The sequence below is a fragment of the Camellia sinensis genome, chromosome 12, assembly GCF_055761805.1.
Source record: "Camellia sinensis isolate YWXY chromosome 12, ASM5576180v1, whole genome shotgun sequence".
Classification (NCBI taxonomy): domain Eukaryota; kingdom Viridiplantae; phylum Streptophyta; class Magnoliopsida; order Ericales; family Theaceae; genus Camellia; species Camellia sinensis.
Genome location: NC_138972.1, coordinates 80,820,208 through 80,836,785, shown reverse-complemented (window position 1 = coordinate 80,836,785; position 16,578 = coordinate 80,820,208). Strand labels below are relative to the sequence as shown.

The window sequence follows — 16,578 nt, the reverse complement described above, 5'->3', positions numbered from 1 at the left end:
CAACTGAGTTGTTTAGACATTGACCTTGCTCATTAGACTGTGGATAAAATGCTTTATTAGAAGCATATTAATTTGCTCCTTGTAAAATTCAATGCGCTAGTTGGGCGCATCTGCGCTAGTTGGGCGCATTAAGAATGAACGCAAATTAGTCACCAAAAATATCTTTAGAGAGGTTATTGCGCAAGAGGTAGTGATCTTAAATCATTTCATGTGAGGTGCACATGGTGGATTCCGTTGTATATACTTATCGCAAGAGGTGCTGATAAGGCTTATGTTTGGAATCTATAATTGCGCAAGCTGTGGTCATTTTTTTAAATCGATCACTTATTTTGAGATGATGGGATGTTGACACTATTATGGTTTGTGTCATAATGATTAGCAAATGATGATGTCAGTAGGCAAGATTGGCTCACTCACACGAGCAATCGCCCTTGGCGCTTGGGAGCGAGCAAGGATGAGACTGGTGGTTTATTTTTATTCGGAGCCAAAAGAGGCTTAAATCATCCACTATGTATGTCGCCTTGGTTATAACCAAGATGAGGTCGTGTTAAGGACCAAACATGGATGTTAGTACCCACTTTCCATGTTGTGCCTGTTATGATTAGCCAGATTCGAGATCTCATTTGGCGCCTAGAAGGCGAACAAATAGAGAATTCGGGTTAGGCGCTAGAAAGCGGCTAGACTAATATCTGTACGGTGTATCGAGTATGACGTCACTCTTTATGGAAGAGTTACTCCACCGTAGCATGTATTCATACTATATGTGCTTGGCGACCGAGTAATGAGGTGAGAGAATGGATCCCTGCTTCCTCACCGTGTGAGTCTTACGTGTCATTATTGATATGACTTTCATTTATGTACCCTTTTGTGACTTTTGACTATGTCATAAGGTCAGGGGTTGATGTTCTGCTACTTTGGTATGTTGCCTGTGGTCATGCATGATTCGGCCTTAAGGGACATCACTGGGAAAGCAGTCAATCCTAAACTAAATGGCATGAGTGCAAAGGGAAGATCATCTAGTATTACACCACTGTTGTATATTCACTACCGGCAACTCACATCGCTCTGTATGAGAGGCGAATTGAGTGTGAATATATTGCAAGAATTGAGAGGGTCAAACATGCTCTTTTTGAGGGATTAGAGATGTTTTTTGGACCGGTGTAATTAGATGGGTCTGGGGTATATGAGACACTATTTCTTTTCTTTTTGGGTTGATGTCTCTATGCTGGCTCATTTTGAGTTTCTAGTATAGAGCTCCCACATGCAGGTGTTCTCAGCAGTCGCACGGTGCAGTGGCTAGTATGAGATTGTTTATTTTTTGGGAGATTGAGATTGAGACGTGGCAGTGTCATGCCAACTCATGTCCGAGTGGAAGATGTTAGAAATTGGGCGCCCATGTGGCATGACCCTTAGGACCTTTTGAACCTCATCCAAATGGGTTTTGAATTTGAATTCAAACCTATTTGGATAGTCACTCAGGATATATATCTATCATATCATGATATAGATAAATGATATAGATATCAGATATTATCTCATTTAACAAATGGATAAATGAGATAAATAGATTATATATCTGATATATGGGATATGGGTGATTAAGTGGAAAAACAACGTATGTTTGTTTTTTTCCCCAAGAAACTGACTCTCTCCCAAAATAACGATCAAAGCCATTTGCACTGTGGTTTGTGTGGGTGATATTCAATATTGTAATATCACTTCACTGCTGGGTTGATTGACTAGATTCAGGAAGCACGTGATTTATCCACGAGGTTTTAGATCAAAAAAGGTATGATCTAAACATTTTATTCCGCTGCATGTTTTATACTTTGATTTACAACATGTATACACATTGACACCTCACCATTATACTTCACCAACATAAGGATTCAAGAAGGAAAACTTACAATTCTGAGTCAGTATCACAGGGTTAGAAATTCGTTACGTCAGCCCACTGTCGGCACACCATCAGCCCCAATCGTCGCACACCGTAAACCCTAAAATGTCGTCTCTAGCCACCAAACCCCAAACTCCAATGCCCACCTACCAACAACACAATCATAATCGTCACCTACGTCACCCAAATAAAAAACACTAAATCTCACAGATTCACATAGTCCGCCATTGTTGTGACAGTCCGCCATTGTTGCATCTAGCGTGAACATCGTCAAGTCGGTGTACCACGTCGGCAAAGTCAATCTGTCGGATTCCTTCCAAACACCACCTACCAACAACACAATCATAATCGTCACCTACGTCACCCAAATAAAAAACACCATATCTCACAGATTCACACAGTTCGCCATTGTTGCTTCTAGCGTGAACATCGTCAAGTCGGTGTACCACATCGACAAAGTCGATCTGTCGGATTCCTTCCAAACATTGTTCACGTCGATTTTATTTGTTCGTCGGTTTCCCCCCTAACATTGTTCACATTGATCTACCATTTTTATTTCGTTTGCTTCGTCAGTCCATCTTCTGTGACATTGTTCACATTTGCTTGGTCAATCCAAACATTGATCTGCACATTCCAAAACCACAGAACTTCCTGCAAATAAACTAAAGAGGGCATAATCGTCCCACCCATACGAAGCTACATTTGAAACGAGACTTCTTGGTTACAATTTACCATTACAAAGGACTTGCCAATCAAACATTTGAACCGTGGGGCCAACTGGTGCAACATTTTTCAAATCAGACTTTTCAATAATTTTCCCTAAAAAACAATTATATATTCAGTAGCTAGTATTTAAATATAATAATTATATATTCATTACCTAGTATTTAAATATAATTTATTATTATTATTATTATTATTATAAATATATATTATTTTTTATTAAATATTGTTATTATTATTATTATTTTATTAATATGTAAATAAAAAATAATATGTAAAAATTATATATTCATTTTATCAATATGTAAATATAATTAATTATTATTATTATTATAAATATATATTATTTTTTATTAAAAATTATTATTATTATTATTATTATTATTATTATTTCATTAATATGTAAATATAATTTTTTTTCATTATTATGTAAATATTAAATATATAATAGTTATCATATCACTCTCTCTATTTTTATTTTATAATTTACACATATATAATCTCATGAATAGATGATTACTGCGGAGGAGGGATTTGTTCGCTAAGAGCCAAACGGATAATATCTTCTTGCAAAGACTGTTCTGTTTGAATTATTAATTGATTTAATTCAGCAATCTAATTTTGTACAGTTGGAATAAGTTGTAGAGGTAATAAAGTAGCTAATCTTTTTCTATGCCAATCTAATATTTCATGTAATTTAGATAAAATATTTACAGACATAAAACGTTATAAATACTTACAATGCAGCTAATCTTTCGAATTATACTGTTTAAGAATTCCTTCATAACCCTTGTTGGAGGCATCTGTTTCAACAAAATTTTCCCAATTAGGATTAGGAATAGCTAAACAAGGTAATTGTTTAACTCGTAATTTAATCTTCTGAATAGTTTTAGTATGCATAGATGACCATGGTTTGGGATTCTTTTTTAACCTTGCATGAAGGATAGCAACATCAGTAGCTAAATTCTGATAATAGTTGGCAATATAATTTAAAACAACCAAGGAAACGTTGTAATTGAGTTTTATCCTTGTTTTCATTTGGATATTTATCTACAAACTCAATATTGCGGTCAATAGGAATAATCGTGGTAACACCCCGAAAATAACCAATATAAATTAACTACGTCAACCAACATTCACTAAATAATAATAACAATTCTCCCATCTTTACATCATTAATCAACAAGTTTATACAAAAGTCCCAAATGCAAATTATACATTCAAGGATAAAGGAATACATGAATCTATTGCATATAGAACATCAGGTTCCAAAATAATAAAATGCCCTCATGGGTTACAACTTCCAAGGCTTAAGCCCGGTTACACACAAATGGCCTCTCGGACCCATACATGAATAGCCCTTGGCTAGCAATTAATTCATAACAAAATAGAATGTTACTCTTCACAACATATCCATGCCCTCAACTTGGCGGGATCACCACGTTTTTTCCTGCACCAAAATCCCATAAGGGTAAGCATCAAGCCCAGTAGATGTAATGCCCCCAAAAAAATATACCACAGATGTGATCCACAACAGCATAAATAGCAGTTACATAAATCAGAGTGTAAGTAATCCTTTCATTACATGAAGTAGAAATACAAAAGAGTTCAACATACATTACTTGATTACAACAAAAGAGAGTCATAAGCTCAGTACATGTAAAGCTCTTGGCTTGAATAAACATTTAAACAATCAAACATCAAATAACATAATAGAGTCTCCAGCTCCTAAGCCTTCTCAAGCTACGTCCTTGGAATGAGCATGACACTGGTACCTGAAAATGGTTTCCCAAGTAAGGTGAGCCAAAGCCCAGTAGAGATAGACTAACACCATATATGAGGCTTAACTAAGATACATGTGCTAAATAAATGTTCCACACTCATAACCAACTCGCATTCTTTCCATAATCATTCAATACTGATACATTTATCTCAATTCCATTTCCATCTATTCAATTCATATTAATTTAGTTAATTCTGAGTCAATTCATGAAACAAGCTTATTGTTATCTAAACAATCCAAAATGAGACTGCAACTCAATAATTCACAACTCAATACTACTATTATTCAAACACTTCAATTTTTTCATTTAACGAAATTTTCATCCGAGAAAACCGACACCCATATATGCACAAGATAAGAAGTTTTGCCATTTTACGAAATTTTCATCCGAGGAAACCAGCACCCATATATCCACAAGATATCATGATTTGCCATTTTACGAAATTTTCATCCGAAGGAACCAGCACCCATATATGCAAGGTTTCAAGACTTTCACCCTGAACACTTCGACCAACTTAATTTTAAATGGAGTCCAACCCCTATCTCCTTCCAAACAATGATACATATGCAATGTATTAAAAGCATCGTCATAGACGATGACTATCTATGACACAAATTCAACATCTCAATCATACCATCATATTCAATGAGGTAAATTTAAACGACAGGTTTCAATTCACCTAATTCACATGCAATTTCTACAATAATCATAGCTATCCTCCACCGATAGCCCAGAATAGATATTTCTAAACCAATAAACAAATCTATCAAACAGATAACTTGCCAAAATTTCCATAGGTGGATGATTAACCAAATCTAACTACACCATTCATTCACATGTCTTCCCAGTTTCACATTTCTCATACCAATTCCATTATTTATACCAAATAATTATTTAGCTCATATTAGGGCAAATTTCTCCCTTTCTTCAGTACTAACCCAAAGGTCAAATTCACCTATTCAAACACAAAACCACTTCATATCCCAACCCATGGTCAAATATACAACAATACATAAAAACCCCTCTTTCAAAAATTGAACCTAAACCCTAAGTTTTCTCCAAACACCCCAAATCTCACCATATATTCGTAACAACAAATACCTAGGTTAAAAATCATAAACAAATGTAGTAGATCCCTACTTCAAATGGAGAAGCTCAAAGGAGATGAAGAGTGAAACTTGAAGATGCTCCAGACTTGAATTTCTGCGGATCAAAATGAACCCCACACAATACTCTACCTTTTTAACAAAGGGACTAGGGTAGAAAGATCCGAGATCAAGGTGTATTTGTAGAGAGAGAGAGGGAGACAGCTGGATTTAGGGTTTGGAGTGAAAGGAGATGAAAAAGTGATAAAAATCACGCTGCTGCGAACTGAGATATACGGATCTTGCTCGAGCGAAGGAGTTGTCGCTCCAGCGACCAGACACAAAAGAACCTCGCTCGAGCGCAAGAAGTGTCGCTCGAGCAAAGAAACACATAACACAGGGCTCGCTCGAGCGTAAGAAAGCTCGCTCGAGCAAAGAATACCAACCTTCAGGTCTTACAGAGACGCAGACGCACGCTCGAGCGTAAGAGCGCTCGCTTGAGCGAAGAGACACACCACGCAAAACTCGCTCGAGTGCAAGAACCATAGCTCGAGCGAAGAAGGAAATACCCAAAGCTTGCTCGAGCGCAAAAAGCCTTGCTCGAGCATAGAAGCCAAATCCAGGGCAACAACCTTTTGTACCAACTCACAACCAACCTAATCCAAACTCACCCAACAAGTCCCAAACTCAAATACAAAGAGAAAAAGGAAGGAAGCAAGGCCTAGGCAAAAACAAACAATCACAGAACCCGAGTCCGGAACACAATAATGGTCGGGGTGAAACCAGGATTGCTATAACCTTCCCCCCTTAAAGAATTTCGTCCTCAAAATTTCAAAACAAGTACCCAAACAATCAAATTGTTCTCACTATGATAATCTTATCAATTTTAATCAACATGACTCATTCTCCGGTCACCTCTTCTCATTAACTCGATACACAAGTTTCAACGGTGAATCACAATTCATATATTTCCAAAATATTTACAATATTTATACTCCACTCATGTTCCCAAAATTCATGCAACACTTGCGATGTTATCAAAATAATACGACATACGTAATATTCCATATTTTCAAGACATATGCAATGTTTATCTGAAGCCAAGTCCCCGAGACATCCATTTCACATACAATGCTCATATTAGTTCGTGTTTCCAAAACATATTTAACATATACAATGTTTCCATACTTTAAAACATATACAATGTTTCTACATTTCATTAACAAAATTAAAAAAATCTAGACATATGTTCAAACATCAACAACTACAGCGTTCTAAGCCGTCCACCACGTCTCGACTACCAACAGTACCCAAACCAGTGTTGAGTGCTTAACACTCCCAACATAGGACACACGAAACCACTCGTACACATGGCCTTCGGTTAACTCTCATAGACAAAAATGCAAAATAAAGCACGAACAATCAATAACGTTATGGCACATTAATGCCCGATAGTTTCAAGTCTTTGCCAAAAGACACACAACCTATAACCAGCAACTTAGGCTAAATCAAGATGTGACTTCTCATAAGATATTCCCTTCAGGTTAAAGAGAATGTTTTATTTACCTTATTTGTTTCAAAACACTTGGTTTTCCCCCAAAAAGGTGTTCAGACTTACACTGTCGCAATTCAAACACCACATTAACAACTGGCCGCAGCAGAACTCAAAGATTTTCAAATTATCCTCACGAAAACAAAAATCGCAAATTCACGCTTCAACCCAAAACCGTTTTAGTTTATGAAAGATGCCCAAGGTTACCCAAAAAAAAAAAAAATTTGTTTTCCTCAAAATTATCCATCAACATTCCTCCAGTGAATCACAACACAGTCATCCAACAAAACTCATCACACTCACGGTAATGTTACAATACCCAAAACAAACTTTCCACAATGAGACCCCCTTTTAAATTTTAGAGATGCTAACAACGCAACAACACAAGGGAAGAAATTGTACACCCACTAGTCACATAATGGTGCAAAACGTCTACAAGACCAAGGTTCTCAACCGAAATCCCAAATCGGTACTACTACTCAAGACAACCTCCCAACTGTCCATGTGGGATTTACATTACACAACCCTCCATTTTGACCCATTTCCGAGGTGACTATATGTCAACCATCCCAACACTATTCGCCCATACTAGCCTTCAAACATTGATATACCACTCAACTTCACCCAATTTAGTATCACTACCAACATCTTACCCAACCTCACTAACTCCTAAATAGAGTTCCATACAAAACCTCTCGGGTCCAATGAATCACTCTGGATTCTTCTAAGCTAACCCACGGTACTCCAATTTTTTTTTATTCACCCCTCACACGTATGCCTAAGTGGCATGCACATCCTCGCTTCACATTTGAGTCCTAACTGAACTTTTCAAGTTAAACACAATACACTGATACCTTACATCACGCACACAAGGGACGAGTAAACCAAAAACCACTCTGACAAAGTGCATCGCTCACTCTATACAATCTTACTGCTTCACTCAGAGTTCCATTACCCAAACTGGACAACAAACACCCACACCAAAGTGACCCAGCACAGTCAAACATTAAACTACTCAATCCAATCATTAACCGCACACCATACTAGCAACCTCCTCACTTAATGTACGATATCTCACTCCCATATTGAATCCCTCATTCTGAGAATGTACTCATAACCTCGACCAAATGCACAATATTGAAATTCACATACTTGTTCTCTCGCACCGAATTAACCAGCAAGGGCTTACTATGCTACAACACCATCGTTACTACGTAACCACTCGAACCAATCACAAGAAAACATAACATCTCCATCCCTCAGTGACCAGTAAGGTCAACTCTTTAATCCAAAATCACCCCATCACTCAATACACTAGTGCAACCAAAACGCTAAGTCTCACAGTCCACCCGTCATCTGTTAATACTTATAGAACAATTACCCTAAACCGAGCCTCGAGCACACACATGAGACGTACGAGATTTTCAAAGTCTTACCATCCCAACTCTATAGAAGAATGAATGAAGTTCTCAACACACTCACTGATATTCTAAACCCCAACTCAAAACACCAACTCATTGGAACCCTACACACAGGTCACCCATTAACTATGGGCATTACACCCGACCAATCCTTCCAATAACATCTCTTAGCTTATTCTAAATTAAGGTTCACACCTCTCACACCAAAATACAATAGGGAATCCTAGAATTTAGGGAACGCCCGCTATACCACTGTTCAAAATATAATACCAGCTACTTTGAGCACACCGCCCATCGACGTTAACAACCACTACTATGATAAAGGACTAACATCTCTATACAAGAAATAACCAACCTGATAATTACAGATATTTGCTATTATGACCTGCCTTTAGAGTACAAATCTATACTTAACAAAACTACACACAATTCACTCTTTGAAGACAACACGTTGTACGTATAAAACCTAGTGTCAATCACACACTTCACATCCTCTCGGGGAGTTCTCACGACAGTAGACCAAAATCTCTACCACGCACATAAGGCCACGTAAAAAAAGCTCATGAAGTATAATTGTTCTCACCCGTAGCTCGACTTTTTCGCCGCCCCCTTTTCGGAGGGCTTCGAATTGGTCCTACAGTTCGGACTCTTGTTACAGTTCTGAATCTAATCTTACAAAGTGCAATATAAGATTGATAAATCACCAAAGATTCCAACCCAGCAAATCGATTTGAAAAATCGATTTTCAATTAAATAATGCCAAAATTGGACTGTTTTGCCAGATTACAGAGTCGCCACCTAAATATTTTATTTTGAAAAATTTAGGAAACCCTGACTCATGCCAAAGGCCACACATCTGTCATCACCAAAGTTGCCTTGGCTCGGGAACTTGGATATGAGAAAGGAAGGTCCTGAAATAGGCACCCCCGCTCGCCCGATCACAAGATCGGCCTCTACTAAGAATTGATATGTTGTTTTATAAACACATGTGTTCTTATTCTAATTATTAAGCTAACTTATTATGTGATGCGCATAGCATACAAGTATAGACTAAATCGTAAGAAGTGGAACCAAACAATTCATGTTTGTTTGTCGAAATGGTTTGGAATTGTTACCCTCAAGTAGGCTAAAGCGCGGATTTGCCATCAAACATGATGAGCTTAAAACATGATTTGCCACTTCGCAAAGTGGGCTTAAAACTCGCATTTATCGAATTGTTCCAATTCAAGTAATGAAGCCTTAATCCACAGACATTCATGCAATTAATCATTTAAGCACATAGCCTCATGGCAAGCATGCTAACATGGCAACACTCACACTCATGCAAGTATGCTAAAGCTTAAAGACTCACCGAGTACTCCAAGCCAAAACACAAACTAGTTAGAAACAATGCATGATCCTAACTATACAAAATCCCTAATACAACACATGCAATAATGCAATCTCGGCTATCTAAGATGGCATATGAATGCAATAATTTGATAACATGCTTTGAAACACGTATTCAAATATGTATTGAAACGACAATGCAGTTTGAATGATGCGCAGAGCCCGGTGCATGCAAGACAAATGAATGGATGTAAGCATGTAAGCATAAGGTATGCTAATTTGAAATATGCCCTAAACTAACCATCGAAAGCGGTTGAATAAAAGGAAGAAAGACGTGGGGTTGGAAGACATGCACACACACACGCACGCTTATTACAACATTTTGCCCTCTCGACGGAGGGTCCGAATGAAAGAGAGTTAACTAACTATGCTAATTAAGCTAACTATTAGAAACCACAACTAATTAACTACTCTAGCTAATTAATTATTACAAACCGAATTAATTAATTACAAAAATACTAAGCTAATGAACTAATTAGCTAAGCAATTTAAATGAACGGCCTCGGGAAGCGAGGGATGCATGCATGCTCGATTGGCTTCGTCCCGAAAATCCACCACCTTGCCTCAAGATGCCTCTGGTTGCACATCTTTGGACTTCTGAAAATTATGCCAACGTCCAGATTGCTTCTATTTGCTCTAAAAAACACACTGGGGGTTGATCGGCTAGAAATGGTGGCCATCAGCCACTACTGATGGCCGGTCGGCTACTTTGGTGGCCGAGCGGCTGGCTTTGATGGCCGGTCGGCCACTGCTTCCCTGAAATTCCTGCTTTTGCTGCAACAAAGAGCAAACAAAGGCATGGCAATGTATTTACAAGGAAATGTATGTACTGCCGCCCTCCTTATCATATCTCAAGCTCAAAGGAGTGCGGCACTCGGCTCTCAAGCCACCAATCAAGCACCTCAATGCATGACGGCCAAAGAACCAAGCTTGTACAATGTTAATGAATGCACACATACGACTTGAAGAGCCTTTACCCTATCATGCATGATCAAGGGTATCGGCATCCAAGAAACGTAACACGTTTCAACACTTCAAGAAAGAAACGTCCCACATTTTCTTGTGTTTAGATTAACGTCTGATCCAAACACATGCAATGCAACACACATGCTTATTTTGCACAAGTTTTACTTGATTCATTTTTGTTTACACATTTTAGATTACCGATTAGTCATTTAACCGGTTAAATCCAATGTGAAAGTCCTCTAATTGGAGAGTAGTCAACCGAAGGATGGCTTAAGACATGAGAGAGCTCATGCCTTTGGCTAGTAGAAACCCCCAAGAGAGAGTTAAAGCCATTGAGCACAAGCTCTTTATCAAGCTTAAACACAATCATAAGGCGAACCAACCCTCAAAGAAAATTAAAAAATGAAGAAATGAGGGAGGTGGCAGATATTCAATGCTGAAATGGCATGAGAAATAGTGCTACAACATGCAAGCAACACATGCACAACATGTTCCAAAGTTAAGAGCATGAAACTAGTGAAGAACACTACACTAGAGGCATGCAATACCAAGCTCAAATGATCAAACCAGCTATTGACAGACCTGAAACATGCCAAATTAGTGGCTAAAACATGTTGAAATTGAAGCATAGGAAGCAAGAAAAACATGCTCATTTGTTGGCCCACAAACAAGGTACAAGGCACAACTCTCAAAAGCAATGAAAGAGTAAGATATGTGAGAGTGTGGCAAAGATGCCTCTGTTTGCACATCTTTGGACCTCTGAAAATTATGCCAACTTCCAGATTGCTCTGAAATCTGAAATCACATGCTAAATGATGTCATATCATACAAACGTCACAAGTAAAGCATGCTAGAGGTCCTAAAATTCAAAGCTAGTAAAGGCCATTTACACTATAGCTATACAAAGCAAAGCACATATGACCAAGACCACCCAAAACAGAGCTAAAGCATGCTAAAATATGAGCAAAAGTGTGCTGGAGTCGAGCTAACATAAGCTAGAATGATAGGCTAACTCCTTAGGCATGCTAGGCTAGTGAGCAAAATTACACTACAAGTGTAAGAAGAAAACAAAAGGTGCTCCAACCAGCCAAAAACAGAGTTATAACATGTTAAAATAAGGCCAAAAAAATGCTCAAACTAGGCTACAAAAAGGTAGAAAAGCATGCTCAAATACTAGGCCATCTACATATGCAAACAAGATATGAGGAGGAGGGACTACCCCCTCATATTTTGGTTCTCAAAACCAACTTTCTACCACTGAAATTCCTCTGGAATTCAGTGGTTAAAGGGCCAAAAAGAGGTTATTTGAAAAGCTCTAAAAGATGACTCAAAAGCATCACAAGCGAAAAAGCAAAGGGAGGGAACCACCCCCTAACCAAACAAGACTCAAACCACTATTTTAGAACCTTAAAATCAGAGGTTTTTTACAGGTTAAAACAAGCCTCAAAGTAGTGTAAAAAGATAGCCAAGCACTTAACCAAAACAAAGCTTAAAAGGGACAAATTCTTACCCTTGAAGCAAAGTAGCAAAACAGCAAGAATTATGAGCTAAGACCAAGCTTTAGACCTCAAATAGGACCTCCAAGGACCTCAGCTCCAAGATGAAGGTATTTGGTCAAGAGGTTGTATGCAAAAATGTAGAGAAAGCTCACTTTCAAGGACAATATATATATATATATATAGAGAGAGAGAGAGAGAGAGAATTCTATAGAGAGAGTGAAATTTTACTCACAAAATTTTTGAACCTCAAAAAAAGGGGAGAGACCTCCCCTTATATAGAAAAACAAGCTTAAAGCTTGTTTGAATCCCTCCATACACGTGTATGGAGGATACACTCAGTGATCAACAGCTGGCACAGCTGGAAAATAAAATATCTGAAAAAGCAAAAAAAAAGGCCATCGGCCATCAATGTGGTCGACTGGCCATCAGTGTAGTCAACCGGCCAACACTAATGGCCGATGGACACAAGCCATGGCCGATGGGTTGTAGGGCTGGCCGACAGGCCACCCTCTTCCCCAAGCTAGAAGAGACAAGGTCTTGGTCCACAACCAAGCATAAAACAGACAAGTTTCAAAGGCTCAAAGGCAAGGCACTCCACCAAGAACATTAAGCATTCAAAACGAACACAAACATGGATAATCATCGAATGTTCAAGCGATGACGTCCAAGTCTTGAGGACGGACAAAAATAGGGTGTCTACATCGCCCCATGGTAATCCCGACCAAAACACGTATTCCTCAACAACTCTTTCTAGTTTTCAAAATATGGCTCGTCGACCCTCACATTTCCAAATCAAGTCACAAGGGTATATATACATCAATATGAAAGTTTTCCGACCCCACAACAACTTGCCATATTAATAAAATTGTAGAATCATTACACATTCCAATCCACCCAATTCATGGGAATAAACAAGCATAGGAACATATATATATAAGTAGTTTTGATGTCTCGACATCCCCAAAACACATTGGTTACAAAACAGAACTTAATGATTACAACAATAACCCACCGGTTACAAAACGGAATAGTCAAAACAACACCATTTCAGTAGCACTACCACCACCACCGTCCTTCACTGGACCGCTAAAGTCGGCTACTCTCGAGCCCAAAATACCCTAAAAGCTCACAAGCTACGGACAGGAACTACTGATGTGTCCAAACTGGCCACACCTAGAACAAATGCATAAATTTCCCACTAGTGGTCTGGGAACTCGACTCTCCCGCGGCCCTCGAAATCTGGCCTACTTATTTCTCATAACAGCATTGCCCTTGCCCGGGCGAAAAAGGTCGAACCCGACTAGGTTGCGAAACTCCTAAGGAATCCCCCGGCTGGGTGCAGAAACATTTAAGATGACTTGACTGATTACACCCCTAGCATGTAAGTGGTTTTCGAAGACGTGACTGGTCCAAAGTCTAAACTAGTGAGGATCCTAATGACTGTTTCCCCATCGAGCACTCGATTGTTCCAACCCTTGGCTGACTAGATGATCCTGGTGGTGTAACTATTGGTTAAACTACCAATCCTGCCATCTTCCTTTACGGAAAAATCGGAGACTTATGGCCCAGCTGGCCACATTTGAAACAAGTGAGATCCCTCTACTTGATCATTCCCGAGCCCAAACTCCATACTGGAAATGTAGAGCTAGACTGTGCTCTCTAAAACTGTTGTGGGTTAAAACCCCTCTGCCTCTTAAAAGGCCTACCAACACCCCGAGTTACCGAAGTCGCCAAAATGGCCTCCTCCCTACTCTGACCCATGACTAATACCGTTGCCTCTACATGAGCTGCAGCTTCTACAAGCGCACTATAACTTCTATGCCAAGACCCGGCAATCCTTTCGCAGATATCGTCACACAGCCTCCTCTCGAACTCCAAACAACACAGTTTCTCAATCTCCACGACCTCCGGAGCAAATCTCGACAGGATAGCAAACCATGCTTCAAATTGTACCAAAGGTATAGTACCTTGGCACAACTCCACAAACTATTTCTGCAACTCTTCCCGTGTGGAATGAGGGAAATTGTTATATCCTTGTCTAGACATCCGAAAAAGGGTAACCCAAAGATATTAGCACATTCACAAATGCGTCGAAGCTAACTCATTCGCGTTCTCACATATTGGATAATAATAAATCACTCCACATAAGCACATAATCACATAAACACATACGAATTTCATTTTCGGAGAATGACTGTCCCGTGGCATTGCTAGAGTTCCAATTAGAAACGGCAGTGATCAAGTGCCTTTCTAACAAGACTCCCAGGAACCCATGGACCCGATCAATATCCTAGAAACTAAATCACATACTCATATAGTCACAAAAACATGTTATAATATAAGCACATAATCTCATCCTTAAGTCTCTAACAAGCGAGACAAACCAATTGTGGTACTAACCACTTCCCACGTACCCAAAGTATTCAAACCCGGTACACTCTGATACCAAGTTGTAAGGCCCGCCAAAAAAATATACCACAGATGTGATCCACAACAACATAAATAACAGTTACATAAATCAGAGTGTAAGTAATCCTTTCATTACATTAAGTAGAAATACAAAAGAGTTCAACATAAGCGAATTCCCTTTGGGCATACATCTTTCCAAGACATTACTTGGTTACAACAAAAGAGAGTCATAAGCTCAATACATGTAAAGCCCTTGGCTTGAATAAACATTTAAACAATCAAACAACAAATAACATAATAGAGTCTCTAGCTCCTAAGCCTTCTCAAGCTACGTCCTTGGAAGGAGCATGACACTGGTACCTGAAAATGGTTTCCCACGTAGGGTGAGCCAAAACCCAGTAAAGAGACTAATACCATATATGAGGTTTAGCTAAGACACATGTGCTAGATAAATGTTCCACACTCATAACCAACTCCCATTCTTTCCATAATCATTCAATACTGATACCCTTATCTCAATTCCATTTCCATCTATTCAATTCTTATTAATTCAGTTAATTTCGAGTCAATTCATGAGACAAGCTTATTGTTATCTAAACAATCCAAAATGAGACTGCAACTCAATACTTCATAACTCAATACTACTATTATTCAAACACTTCAATTTTGTCATTTAACGGAATTTTCAACCGAGGGAACCGGCACCCATATATGCACAAGATATGAAGTTTTGCCATTTTACGAAATTTTAATCCGAGGGAACCGGCACCCATATATGCACAAGATATCATGATTTGCCATTTTACGAAATTTTCATCCGAGGGAACCGGCACCCATATATGCAAGGTTTCGGGACTTTCACCCTGGATACTCCGACCAACTTAATTTTAAATGGAGTCCACCCCCTATCTCCTTCCAAACAATGATACATATGCAATGTATTAAAATCATCATCATATACAATGACTATCTATGACACAAATTTAACATCTCAATCATACCATCATATTCAATGAGGTAAATTTAAACGACAGGTTTCAATTCACCTAATTCACATGCAGTTTCTACAATAATCATGGTTGTCCTCCACCGATAGCCCAGAACAGATATTTCTAAACCGATAAACAAATCTATCAAACAGATAACTTGCCAAAATTTCCATAGGTGTATGATTAACCAAATCTAACTACACCATTCATTCACACATCTTCCCAGTTTCATATTTCTCATACCAATTCCATTATTTATACCAAATAATTATTTAGCTCATATTAGGGCAAATTTCTCTCTTTCTCCAATACTAACCCAAAGGTCAAATTCACCTATTTAAACAAAAAACCACGTCATATCCCAACCCCATGGTCAAATATACAACAATACATAAAAACCCCTCTTTCAAAAATTGAACCTAAACCTTAGGTTTTCTCTAAACACCACAAATCTCACCATATATTCGTAACAACAAATACCTAGGTTAAAAATCATAAACAAGTGTAGTGGATCCCTACCTCAAACGGAGAAGCTCAAAGGAGATGAAGAGTGAAACTTGAAGATGCTCCAGACTTGAATTTCTTCCAATCAAAATGAAGCCCACACAATACTCTACCTTTTTAACAAAGGGACTAGGGTAGAGAGACCCAAGATCAAGGTGTATTTGTAGAGAGAGAGAGAGAGTTTAGAGAGGGAGACAGCCGGATTTAGGTTTTGGAGTGAAAAGGAGATGAAAAAATGATAAAAATCACGCTGCTGCGAACTGATATATACAGATCTCGCTCAAGCGAAGGAGTTGTCGCTTAAGCGACCAGACACAAAAGAACCTCGCTTGAGCACAGAAAGCGTCGCTCGAGCGAACA

At 38.6% G+C, this 16,578-nt stretch overlaps 2 protein-coding genes across 10 annotated transcripts in view; both read right to left on the bottom strand.

Moving 5' to 3' along the window:
* Nucleotides 1-16,578, bottom strand: part of LOC114288898 (uncharacterized) — a 162,767-nt gene that overhangs the window by 14,743 nt on the left and 131,446 nt on the right. The window lies entirely within an intron of this gene.
* Nucleotides 1-16,578, bottom strand: part of LOC145804596 (uncharacterized) — a 59,311-nt gene that overhangs the window by 12,284 nt on the left and 30,449 nt on the right. For 3 of the 9 annotated variants that reach the window (XR_014346635.1, XR_014346640.1, XR_014346641.1), the window contains one exon: nt 3,765-4,070. The exons of 1 other annotated variant lie outside the window; for it this stretch is intronic. The gene's annotated coding sequence lies outside the window, so the exon portion shown is untranslated. Of the gene's footprint in view, nt 1-3,360; nt 3,424-3,764; nt 4,396-14,825; nt 15,086-16,578 lie in introns of those variants that run through there. 5 more of the 9 variants (XR_014346638.1, XR_014346644.1, XM_082899040.1 and 2 more) reach the window with 4 other exon arrangements.